Source organism: Pinus tabuliformis, chromosome 3_1 (assembly GCF_031772625.1).
Source record: "Pinus tabuliformis cultivar Carrire ecotype Pingquan chromosome 3_1, CPIR1, whole genome shotgun sequence".
NCBI classification, from domain to species: Eukaryota; Viridiplantae; Streptophyta; class Pinopsida; order Pinales; family Pinaceae; genus Pinus; species Pinus tabuliformis.
In genome coordinates this window covers 549,885,332-549,898,394 of record NC_142301.1, presented here as the reverse complement: position 1 = coordinate 549,898,394, position 13,063 = coordinate 549,885,332, and positions in this window count along the sequence as shown.

Genomic DNA, 13,063 nt, shown 5'->3' with positions numbered 1-13,063 from the left:
CGTATCCCGGGTATGCCTCACGTAACCTGAATCAACAGTTACCATTCGTGGCAACTTTAGAGTTACCCGATCTACACCGGTTAACCAACGATCCAATTGCTTACGCCCCTTGGTGGCCAGCGATTCCTCACAAACTTCCATCTGACATTCCTAAATTCAATGGAAATCCAGGTGAAGACCCATCAAATCACGTGATGACTTTTCATCTATGGTGTTCATCAAACACCCTGAATGATGATTCGATAAGGCTTCGCCTTTTCCAGAGGACGTTAACGGGTCCAGCGGCAAAATGGTATATTGAATTACCTAGAGCCTAGTTTGACAATTTTAGCTCCCTAGCCACGACTTTCTTAACCCATTTTCAATTACCGATAAGGTATGAAATGGGAACAGAAATATTAACCAACTTCAAGCAGACCACTGCCACTCATATATCCGATCATATACATGAGTGGCGTCGTCATCGTAGGATGGTGAAAACATACGTTCCCGATCAGCTGTTAGCTGAATGGTTTATAAAGTCGTTACTTCCTGCTATAACCGAAGATGTGGCAAAGGGGGGAGTCGTAACAGAGGAGCAAGTTATTGCTCGTGCACAATATCTAGACTTAGTTTATACTCAGTCTGGCACGCTCTACGACAAAATACCTGACGCCCTAGACCGGAATTTTCAATTCCTCCTCCTCCTAAATCAAATAGTGACTCTCATGCCGGCGATGGCGTGATTGGCATGGCAAACGCGAAATCGACAAAGGCTTCGTCTAAGAAAGCCCGTAAGAATTCGGATCAAAATGCAAAAGAAGAAATTCTTGCTTAGGAAGTAAATGTCGTATCATCAGATAAGGGCAAAGAAACCAAACAACCAGGGAGCAAGAAGAAGAAAAACAAAGGGAAGAAGAAGAAACAGGGTGAGTCATCTCCTGGAAAACATTCTTCAAACCCTCCTGGAAATAGGAAATATCCATGTCAAATATGTGATGAGGAGGATCACTGGACAAAGGATTGTCCATACAAAGTTGAGTTGAAGAGGTTCTTTAAAAGTTCGCAAACCTCAGCTGTGTTAACTGATCCATTTCCCAATCCAGGTCAAAATCTGGTTGATAGTGGAAATGCTTCCCCGTCACAAGTGCTTATGTTGTCGGTTTCAAAACAGCAGAATGATGCTTTGATTTCGATAAGGAACAAAGATTACGGGAATCCGCAGCTGTCGAACGACAAAGGTAAAGATCAACCAAGTAGTTCGACAACAACTTCGACAGAAGTTGTACCGCCCATCATTCCTGAATTAACAATAAAACCGCCAAAGGGAGTAGTACACAAGTCGACATTTAATCCTCGCGCCAGAGCGGCGCAGCATTATAACATAGTGGAAGATTTGGCCCAATCGCCATCCGCTATGTCGACTCTTGAAGTACTACAGAACTGCCCATCCCAAAGGCAGGTTTTGTTATCGGCTATTGGTGGGGTTGATCCTAAGGATTCCAATCTTGTATCCTTCGATCACAAAGGATACGATCCTCAGTTACCAGCTCAACTAGCTTTCCTTATTCAAGTGAAAGCCCTCAACAAAACTGTTCACCGAACAATTATTGATGAGGGGGCATCTACATGTATTATGTTGATGAGTTGCTGGAAAACTTTAGGATCTCCAACCTTTTCGCGATCCTCAACGACATTAAAAGCATTCGACGGAAGGACATATACCCCGTGCGGTATCCTTAATAACTTGAAAGTTGAACTGAGAGGAAAAACAGTAGAAATAGATGTTGAAGTCATCGATGGGAATCTGGACTACAAAATCCTACTGGGAAGACCGTGGATATATTCCATGGCAGCTGTGGTGTCGACTTATTTTAGGAAGATCGCATTCCCGTTTGAAGGAGGGATTAAGATCATCAACCAGCAAGACTTCCTCCCTAATGGTTCACAAGTTACAGAAGCATTCCCATGATCCATGGAAGCAACCGCTCGCTTCAAGACATCGGAGTGGGCCTACTGAAAGACCCCACATTAATGGGAACTTTCGCACTTCCACCTCCATTCTATATAGGAGAAGTAGCATTGGTAAGAGCCTGCAATATGATATCTTCCACCAAGATCTCAAAAGGTGATGTCGACATGGATCATGCAATGGTTTTGCCCCCAAGCCCTATAGAAATATTGTAGCAATCAATGTTTCGAGCATGGGAGGTGATCCCAAATCAACCCTCATCAAGCGTTTGGGTAGATAGGTCTAGAGAATATGGTACCCCATTAGATCCTTGGTCGAAAGTACATGGGACTGACAAAGGAATTCTACAATCAATGTTGATTGAAGGGGCACCATGGAATGATTGCCACCATCGTTCCCTTCTTCCGAAATATGAAGAAGATACTCAGCATGACCTTTACCACCCTTCAGTTTTTGAATTCCTATCAAATACCGTAAATACAGTGGATTCTGAGCAAAACTTATCCAATATTAAAGAGACTATTGCCATAAATATCTCGACTAAAACAAATGTTGTAGAGAATATTTATCTCGGCAAAGGTTGTTCTCCTTCAGAACTGGAAATATATAACGCTCTTTTTCGCGAATTCAGAGATGTCTTTGCTTGGTCATATGATGAAATGCCAGGCATTGACTCGAGTATCGTTGAACATGAAATTAAAATGTATCCTGATGTCAAACCAGTAAGACAACGGCATCGGCAGGTTCACCCCAAGAAAGTCGCTGCCATTAAAGCAGAAGTTGAAAAGCTCCTCCATGCTGGTTTCATCTACCCGGTTCCTTTAACCGATTAGGTTTCGAATATTGTCCCTGTTATGAAGAAACAAGGGACAATTAGAGTGTGTGTCGATTATAGGGATGTAAACCAAGCTTGTCCAAAGGACAACTACCCTACACCCTTCATCGACCAGATAATTGACGAATGCACCGGATGTGAAATCTTTTCATTTATGGATGGATTTTCCAGGTATAATCAAATAAATATCCGCCCACATGACCAGTCAAAGACTGCATTTATCTGTCCGTGGGGCACATTCGCTTATCGAAAATTACCCTTTGGTTTAAAGAACGCAGGGGCGACGTTTCAGAGGGCAATGAATTATGCCTTCCATGACATCAAGAACATCGTTCAACCTTATCTCGACGACCTTCCGGCTCATTCGCGAAAGCGGACTGATCATCCGCAGCATTTAAGAGCAATATTTCTACGTTGCCGACACTACAAGATAAGACTCAATCCGCACAAATGTGTGTTTTGCGTCGGTTCTGGTCGTTTACTTGGCTTTGTAGTCTCTAAGGATGGGATTCGTCTCGACCCTTGTAAGGTTCAGGCAATCATTAATTTGCCTCCACCTTCAAATTTGCTTCAGATTCAGAAACTCCAAGGGAAAGCAAACTTTCTGAGGAGGTTCATTCCAAATTACGCAGAACTGGCTAAAGGTTATACTAGTCTTTTGAAAAAGGATGTACCTTTTGTCTGGGATCAGGTGGCTCAAGTTTCCTTTGATGCTCTGAAAGATTCTCTAGTAAAAGCATCATTAATGTATGCCCCGGACTATCAAAGAGATTTTAACATGTATCTGGCTGCAGAAGATACGACCATTGTGATGGTTTTAGTTCAAGAATTCGATGGAATTGAACATCCCATATATTATTTAAGTAAAAACTTGAATGATACAGAAAGAAAATATTCTTATGTTGAAAAGCTAGCACTCGCTACTGTTCAAGCGATACAAAGATTTCAACATTATGTCCTCTTTCGGAAAACTACCATTCTATCAGATTGCAACCCCATGACTTATATATTGTCGCGATAGTTGCTGGGGGGAAAATATTCAAAATGGATAGCGATCCTCCAAGAGTTTGATCTGGAATTTGTAAAATCCAAATCAAAGAAAGCTTTAGTTTTCGCAGAATTATTGTGCGATCTCCCATCGTCGTCCAACGATGAAACATCAGAAGAGTCAATCGTGGATGAAAGTTTGTTTCTGATATCTGCAAGCAATGAGTGGTATGGAGATATAATAATATATCTCCAAACCCAAAAATTTAGGCCTGACACCTCTCACTCAGAACAAAAACGTATACGATACCAAGCGAAAGACTACATGATCGTCGGTGATACGCTTTACCGTCGTGGTATCGATACAGTTCTGAGGAGGTGCCTCACCCATGAAGAGGCCGAAAAAGCCCTGAATGAATGTCATTCAGCCGCGTGTGGGGGGCATCAATCTGGATATGCTACAACACAGAAAATCTTACGAGCAGGATACTTCTGGCCAACCATGTTCAAAGATTGCATAACCGCAGTCAGAAGTTGCCATGGTTGTCAAATTTTCGATAGCAAAACCAGAAGACCACCCACACCTTTACAGCCAATAGTTGTTGTTGGGCCCTTCGCCAAATGGGGCATCGATTTCATGCAATGTAACCCCACCTCGACCGGGGGGCATGGATATATTATAGTCGTTGTTGACTATTTTACCAAATGGGCCGAGGCGATGCCTACATTAGATAACATTAGTGAAACAGCTGCCCTTTTCTTTTTCAATCATGTAGTCGCCAGGTTCGGTGTACCACAGGCTATAGTTACAGATCATGGGTCACATTTTCGCAATCACATGATGGTTGAATTAGCTGCCAAGCTAGGGCTATCTCACGACAGCTCTACCCCGTATTATCCGCAAGCCAACGGACAAGTTGAAGCAATCAACAAGGTCCTGAAGCGTATGTTGCAAAGGATGATCGGGGTTCACAAAAGAAGGTGGCACCTAATCCTGTACTCAGCCTTGTGGGCTTACCGAACATCGGTAAAGAACGCGACCGGGTTCACACCTTTCCAACTGGTGTATGGCCTGGAAGCGGTCTTGCCCATCCAGTGCGAAATTTCGTCGCTTAAACTCGCAATTGATCTCCTCCCCCAAACTTCGGAAGAAGAGGCTCGTTTCTTGGAATTAATCCAATTGGATGAAACCCTTCGTGACGCCGCTTTGGCTAACGAAGCCCATAAGAAACGAGTCAAGGTGCAGTTCGACAAAAATGTCAAACCCCGTGTCTTCTCAGAAGGTGACTTGGTCTTGCTTTATGACCAAGAATCCGATAAATTGGGAGCAGGTAAATTTAATTCCTTATGGATGGGCCCGTATATTGTTAAACGAGTGTTAGCAAAAGGAGCTACGAGTTAATGGATTATGATGGAATTCCACTGGCGCAACCCCGTAATGGGTTGTACCTCAAGCGTTACTATGCTTAAATAGTAACCTGTATGCTTTTGTTGTATTTTGTTTTCGCTAAAGTATTTGTTTTGGTCGAATGATCCACCTTTTTACATTTATTGCAGATGTCAAACCTTCTGGAGACATGTGTTGGATATGCCGACGGAGCGAGTCGTAGTTTGCGGAACCTGTCCTCCGCAGCCTGGGCCATTTTTGATCCAAGCGGCGAGTTATTAAGTTTCAGAGGTTTGTATTGGGCAATCAACGAATAACATTGCTGAGTATAGCGCGTTGATAGAGATACTCTCTAATGCCATCACCCGTGGTATACGCCGACTAATCGTCAGGCTAGACTCACAGCTTGTAATACTACAACTCAATGGTATATATTCCGTTCGCAATCCAGTTATTTATCGCATGTTCCTAAGGGTTAAGATTTTGGAAAGACAATTTGATTCAATTCAATACCAGTATATTTCTAGAAACTTAAACACATTAACCGACTCATTAGCAAACTATGTGTTAGACAGACATTTGTGACATTTATAAAAAGAGACACATCATCAATGTTGTACATATGGATCATATAACTCAACCAGAATAAAACTCAAAAATCAAAATATATATGTAAGCTGTTTATCGTTCATACATAATGTTCTGTAACCAAGACAAAAATCGGTCATATGACCCAAAAACTCAAAATGCTAGGGGGCACCCTAGCCTAGTGATGCTCATGATAGCATGTCACGGCCTGTGCAATCATGCGCAAGAGACGAGTCCATCGTCTAGGCATGCCAGTAGTATGCCGCTGTAGCTGTAAAGGTAACTCATCAATCCTTACATCGGGAATGCCAAGAGTAAGGCTCTCAACCTGCTCCTGCACAGCTGTAAGGATCTCGGCCACGTCAAGGTCGTGGAGAATAACTCTCCCAGCAGTCTCCCCTGCTGGGGCAGCAACTGGCGCTCTCGGGCGAACTGCTGGACGAACAGGACCAACATCTGCATGCACACATGAGTTTGATTAAAGTCTTGATAGAATAAAGCACAAGGAAATTATAAATAAGAACATTAAACAGTAATATGGTCAAAGATTTTACCAATAGCGCCCCACTGTTCGCCATCCGGCAATACCAAGTCCGGATCACCTCGGAAATCCATACCAACATATGGATACTCGGAATAGACCATCTCCTGGTGCTCGAACCACCTGAAGAAGGTATCAGTGAAAGAAATCTGAGATTGACCAGCATGCCTAGAGATGTGATCAACCCATCTCTGCATGCGTGGCTCGGTAGGAGAAGGCAAGTCGAGTGCAATATACTGAGGCTGCATCAGTGGTATTTTCTCCAAGGAAAAGGCAGTCAGAATAGAACCAAATCCAAAGTTCTTCAGCTTCCCGTCCTTTACCTTGTTCAACTGATTTTTCATCTGAAGAAGTACTGCATCACACCAGTTGAATACTTTCGGTTGGAGACACTCCAAGGCGTGCTGCACATAAGATCTGTTGGCAACATGTAGAGATGCGCTACCGGCCATCCTACCAATAGTATACAGAATGGACCTGAGAGACCTGTCAGTAATCTCACGGATAACAACCTTGCCATCTCTGCTTGGCTGGGATCCCTCCCTGCAATACTGGCGGACATAATCTCTCATGGAATCATTCCCTCGGGCCGAACCAGACAAAGAAATGGGGGCACCCCGCCTCGACAAACCAGTCAAGAAGTAAATGTCTACCACGTTCAAAGGGATGGATTTGCTCCTAATCTGAAACACTTGGTTAATAGGATCCCAAGCATCAAGCATATACTGCAGTAAAGAGATCTGTGCTCTCATACTAGAGATACGAAAGAACTTCAGCAGGCCACAGTTCCGCAGCGCGTTCACCGTGACAGGGTCATGGAGGGCAATCATGTCCTCTTCTTCATGTTCTCGTTCTCACCATGTGAGGGTCATTTTGCTCAAAAGTCCCTGCAAAACAAACAAGAGAAAGAGTAAGATCCTGGATTTGATGAAAAAACTGGCAAAATTTCATCAAAAACTGTGCAATAGAACTGCTTTTCTATGATCAACGCAAGTGGCTAGTGTCCTACCTACGTTGAAGGTCAAACTGCCTTAAGGCAGCTTGACATTCAACGCAGGTTTCGAATGGACTGCCTGCGCTGATGGCAGAGCACCCTAGCAAAACCCCAGGGGCTCATGGGAACAGGAAAACAGGCACAGAATGGAAAAAGGAAACCATGAAAAGAAAGAGCTAGAGTTTAGCTCCTACCTGGTCCAGACGACGCCGAAAATCGTCCGTAGAATCTCCCGGAATCAGCTGGTGAAAATCAAGGGGGAAGAGGCACCTCCAGAGCTCCAACAAACCAAGTTCAAATGAAATGGTAAATGAGAGGTAAAAACACCTTTTAATGGCTTTTTACGTAGTTCAAAGCGAAATATTAGGGTTATAATCTCATTTTCATGAAAATATTATTCATTTCTAACTAGTTTGATGCAGCAATTGAGGATACAGTACTATCTTTGAAAAGGGCAAAGCTAGTCATGGCAAAAATAAAAAATTTGACCATATAATATCGAGCAGTTTTAACGCGGACTTCATGCTCGTTAAAAAATAAACATAAGCAATGAGCAAGAGTTTCCTCCAGTGTTTAAGCTCATTTTAAAATAAAAAATGAACCTACCCGGTAAATAACCACTGTGAATGTAATATCATCAGCCATTAAAGCCTTGGTCGTGTTTGCACCGTCACCTCCACTTTTCATTTGGCCGATCATTCACCTCCATATGATTGTTTACCCATTTTGAGGAACAGCTGCGAAGAGTGATTTCATCTAGCCATCCTTGTGACACTGCCGTGATTGGAAAATTCCAACCTGTACCTGGAATCCACTACTATCCCTGTTTATCACTCGTTCCTCAAAAGACGAGTCTTCTTTAAGCTCTTTTCAATTGACTCGTAAAATATGAAAAGATTGCCGAGTCCTTAGCCTTCCAGCTCGTTAAAGGACAGGAAGAGCTATCCCTCCTCTAGATTTTAATCTTTTTGGACCTGAGGGATTATTGCACAAAAAGATCGAGCGCTTGTTTTGTTCAGCTCGTTAAAACTATCGAAAACTCATCCCTTCTGTATTGTTTTATACTTTTTCGGACTTAAGGGATTAGATGACGAAAAAGGAATTTTGGAGTTGACTTTATGTGCCTTTTCAGACTCTCTAAAAATTAAAAGGACCGAGTTATCCTTGTCGTTAGACTCGTTAAAATCATTAAATAGCGACAAACTTGTCTTTAGACGAGAACGAGTTTCACTATTGCTAGGCTCGTTAAAACATAGCGATGGGCTTGCCCGAAGGGCAGGTTATAGAACAAGCATATGTTATCCTCCTCAAGCTTGACAAAAATAAAGAGGTACTGGTCAGCAATGACTGGGGAAAATTGGGAGAAACTAAAGAAAACTTTGATGGTAGCAAGTCGCTCTTGAACATGACACTTTTCCTCCGTACCACAATCGGGTTGGGTTGTTTCATTCACCGGTCACATCCATGGCTTCGCCATACCATCCATATTTGGGGTAATGCTACCGATCCATCGTATCAGTGTCACCATATGTTCAAGAGAAGTCAACCGTGTCCCATCCACTGCCATACATTATCGTTCATCCATTCATGACCGCCACCCTGAATCATATGTCACAGATCATTTTCACCTCCATTAAAATCATTAGCTCCGTTCCGTGTCACTGATGTGGGATTCATTAAGGCCCTCCTTTGACGGATCGCTTCTTGTCGACATCAGCTCACTATCCAAGAAGTTGATCTAGGAACAACCCCTTCAGTACTTTGAAACTTGCATACCACAATGGCAAGTTTCTCACTTCCGGCGACAGGTATACATCAATGACCTTCGATCGAAAGATTTTGCGTGGTGTTCGATGCCAAGTCCTTTATTCACACCACGTGAATTGTAATGCAGTACCTTGAGGGTCATTATCATTATCGATGATTCCTCTCGCGCTTGTTAACGGTTTTCATCATTGACCGGTAATCAAGCGATGTCTTTCCATGTTCGACTTCAGAACAATTCTCACATGGATCGACTTGTACTTAGAGTGAAGATCGAATGAGTTTGAAGACCCTGGATCTAGTTTCATCCATCCGGGCTGCGATATATATTCAGGAAAGATAAAGACATGGACATGTACATCATTGCAGCAGATAATCATCCTACTCAAAGGATGATAATTTCATCAAAATTATCAGTCTACCATCAGACGATTGTCTGCTCTATGTACAGAAAAATGTATTTATAAAGCTGAGCATGGGAATGCCCGCCTTAGCTAGATCATGAAAGCAGTATGAAAAATAATGTATTGTATTGTATCTTATTACAGGTCTCCTCCCAGCATTGGATGAACTTTGGATCCCCCTGATAAAGCATTTCGCCCGATAAACAGCCTCATACTTTAGGGGGCAACTGTTATAGACATTTTTGTGCCTTACAGCATTGAGCATGAAATGTCCATAATCTAAGGGATCCAAAGTCCCTAAACATGTTGTTCCTACCCCTAGAGGAACAAGGCTAACAAACCACAGCAATTCACAGAAGTTCTCCACCAAAAACTGCTCAAAACAAGTCAATTCAGGATCATTTCAGTGGCTACACTAGCTGTTTGCGCTGAATGTCAAAACCAACACTGACTACCTACATTGAATGTCAACTGGAACAAAGGCTACCTGCGCTGAACGAGAGTGGACAAGTGGCAGGCTCATTTCTCAAGGTGTCAAGACCCAGGAAGCTTCCAAAATGACACTTGCCTCAGGGAATTCGACTGGTGATGAGTAAGAGGTTCCAAATCTCCAAGTGGAAGCAAGAACCTCTAAGTGGACTCAAGAACTGATAGAGGGAGAGGACACTAGTCAGATCTCAAGCTGACTCATCCTCTCTCCAAACATCTATATATGGATCTCTCCTCCATGAGATCTAGAGGCTGGAATTTTGTTATTGCAAAGAATTGCTGTTGGTTTGAGACTGGAATCATTGGGTGCTTAATGCTTTGAAGGGGCTGAAGATAGGAATTCCATTTGCTGGGAAGGAGATGCTGGATTGGAGCCCTCAGGGTTGTATCTCTTCCTGAACCTTGTTATTCATCAATAAAGCTATCTTGGTTTCTCCTATATGCTGATGTATTTTGATGTATGAATGTATTAGTGTATTTGGTTTATTTCTAATCCTAAACTAGTTATGAATGTGAACATCTGTCTTTGTGTAGTGTTCTTCTCTTGTCTCAAGTAGCTGTTCTCTTGTCGCAAGTAGCTGTTCTCTTGTGATCTTGCAGGAAGTTGTAGCTGGATAAGTAAGAAGGCAAGTAGCTGTGAACACCCAAAGAGAAGGGAGATTGGATCGAGGGACAAACGGAAGACACCGGTAAGTCTATTGATCTCTCTTCTTTCACATTTCATAAAGGAAGAAACCAGTATAGCTGTACTCGTTTGTTGCTAAGGCACTGTCACACCTTAGGTGGATAGGATCATCCTGCATAGGCATTTTTCCCCACAACAGGGGGTAGGGAATGCTTAGTATAATCTGAAGATTCTTCATTCATGAGTTCATTTTCAAGATCATATTTTAGACAATCAAGATGAAATCGCATATTAAAATCCCTAACAGATTCATCTTCTTTTCGTAGATACTCAATTTCATCATATACCTGATCATAATCATAGCAATCAAATTTACAAATGAAAGCCTTGACAAATTGGTCCCAGCTGTGAATTGAGGCAACTGGGAGGGTTCTACACCATTTTCTAGCTTCCGCCATGAATGTGAGAGTAAAAATTCTGCATATGCCTTCATCAATTCTTTGAACGTTCGAATTCGAAACTCTTTGAATAAAATGAAGGGCATGATTAAAAGCAGAAGAATTATTCTTACCATTGAATTTTACCTGAGACAAGAGTCTTACCACTTCAGGTGGAGTGTTGGAAGAGGCACGAACATGGATGCAACTCCAAATGGGAATTTTGTGAGCAGCCATCCTAATTCAAATGATTACGATTTCAAACCATTCCAAAAGACACTATGTCAGGCCCTCCTTCTAGCGCCAAATATGTTGAAGCCCCAAAAATCGGGTCGACAACAAGGGGGATACCCACCCGGTCCGAACCTTGGTTGGAAGCTCCTTATCTGTTTGGTATAACGGGTCTGACTGGGGATAATGGGACCAATTTCCCAATCTAAGGGTGTGTGTGTGTGCAGAGTTGGATGATGCTGATCTAAGAGTTCTAATCTAAGCTATTTTAATCTAATTCTATGATATTGTAATCTAATGAAAATAGAACATCTAATCTATGCTAACCTGGGATGTATTTCTTCTATTATGCGATCTAAAGAGATTTCAAACAATAACTGGTAATAAAGATCATTCAGCTGTCATAAGAATGGAAATCAATTGAGATGAACCACTTTGCATAAAAAGTTAGGAAAAACAGTTGTGAACAGCATATCGCATAATAAGTTATTCATATATCAAGCATAAATAAATGACTCCACCGTACAAAAGTGCCAAATGGTAACTCACACATTTATGCAATAACATATAAACAACTAAAAACTGTATATCACTTTAAGAATATAAGCAGAAATGATCAAGAGATAAAAGTACCATTTATGACAGGTCCTACTCATAAGCTTCAAGCAACAATGATCTATCTCTACTTGTTCTAATATCTACTAAGAGTACAGAAGTGCAACATCAGTAGCAGACATCAAATGCAAACATTGATAAACCTTGATCCATCCATTCATCAAAACCTCCTCTGAGGGTGCAGAAGTGCATGTTCTGAGGACAAGTTTTTGACAAATTTCTGGACCCTTCTCTAAATGCATGAGAAAGGTTAAAATACTACTTCCTAATTCTAATAATAGTTTATTTACAAAATTTAGGATGCGGTTTTCAAATGACCGTTCTTTTTCTAATCTAATTTCTAAGAAAAAACAACATTCTAAATAAAGTTATTTCTGAATCTGATATTTAAAGCCGCATGCATTCATCATGGGTTTAAGGAGAGTCGGTTGGCTGACTTCTGCTCTGAGCTGGGCTGAGAAAATAGAATCTATGAGAGCTGGCACCACTTTCTCGACTGCATTTATGATACATTTCACAGTCATCCGCTGACTATGCAACTTCACCAAGTATGCCCAGTAACACTCCCAATTTAACCTGTCTAGTGCTTGGACCTCTTTTTTCTTTTCTGGTGCCTTCAACTTCCATTCTACTTGTTCTGCCTCCTTGATTTGATCGTCCCACTCGTTGAAGAGCAACGCTGAGCCCACTTCTTGTGCTACCTATGTATTGCTCACAGGTGTTTTTAGGGCCTGTCCTTCAAGATTGATCAGTTCGTTGAAGGTTTCCCACTCTTTATCTAATTCCATTGTGACGGGTGGTGCTTCAATGATGAGAGGGGGAACATCTCTTGACGGGGAGGTGATAACTTGCTGCTGTGGAAATTCCATTGACTGAGCGGTGTCCTTAGCTGACTCTTCGCCTCTATCTTGGTCGTTTTCGGATTTTTTAGAATGCTCAGGCATCTCTTGTCCAGTCTTAGATTTAGATCTGGAAGCGCTTGAATTCCCACTAAGGCTAATGCTTGGAGTAGGTTCTCTGGCAGGTAGTTGCAGCTTTTCTAGAGGAACACTGGCTAGTCTTCTTTCCCTGTATACCATGAATCTTTGGAGGTCATCTGGAGACAATCGCAATTGAGCTTCCCGCAAAATTTCCTGGAGTGAGATTTTATTCTGAAATAAATCATCAAATAAATCCTTCTTTCCAACGAATACTTTTATCTTTACGTTCGTTGTG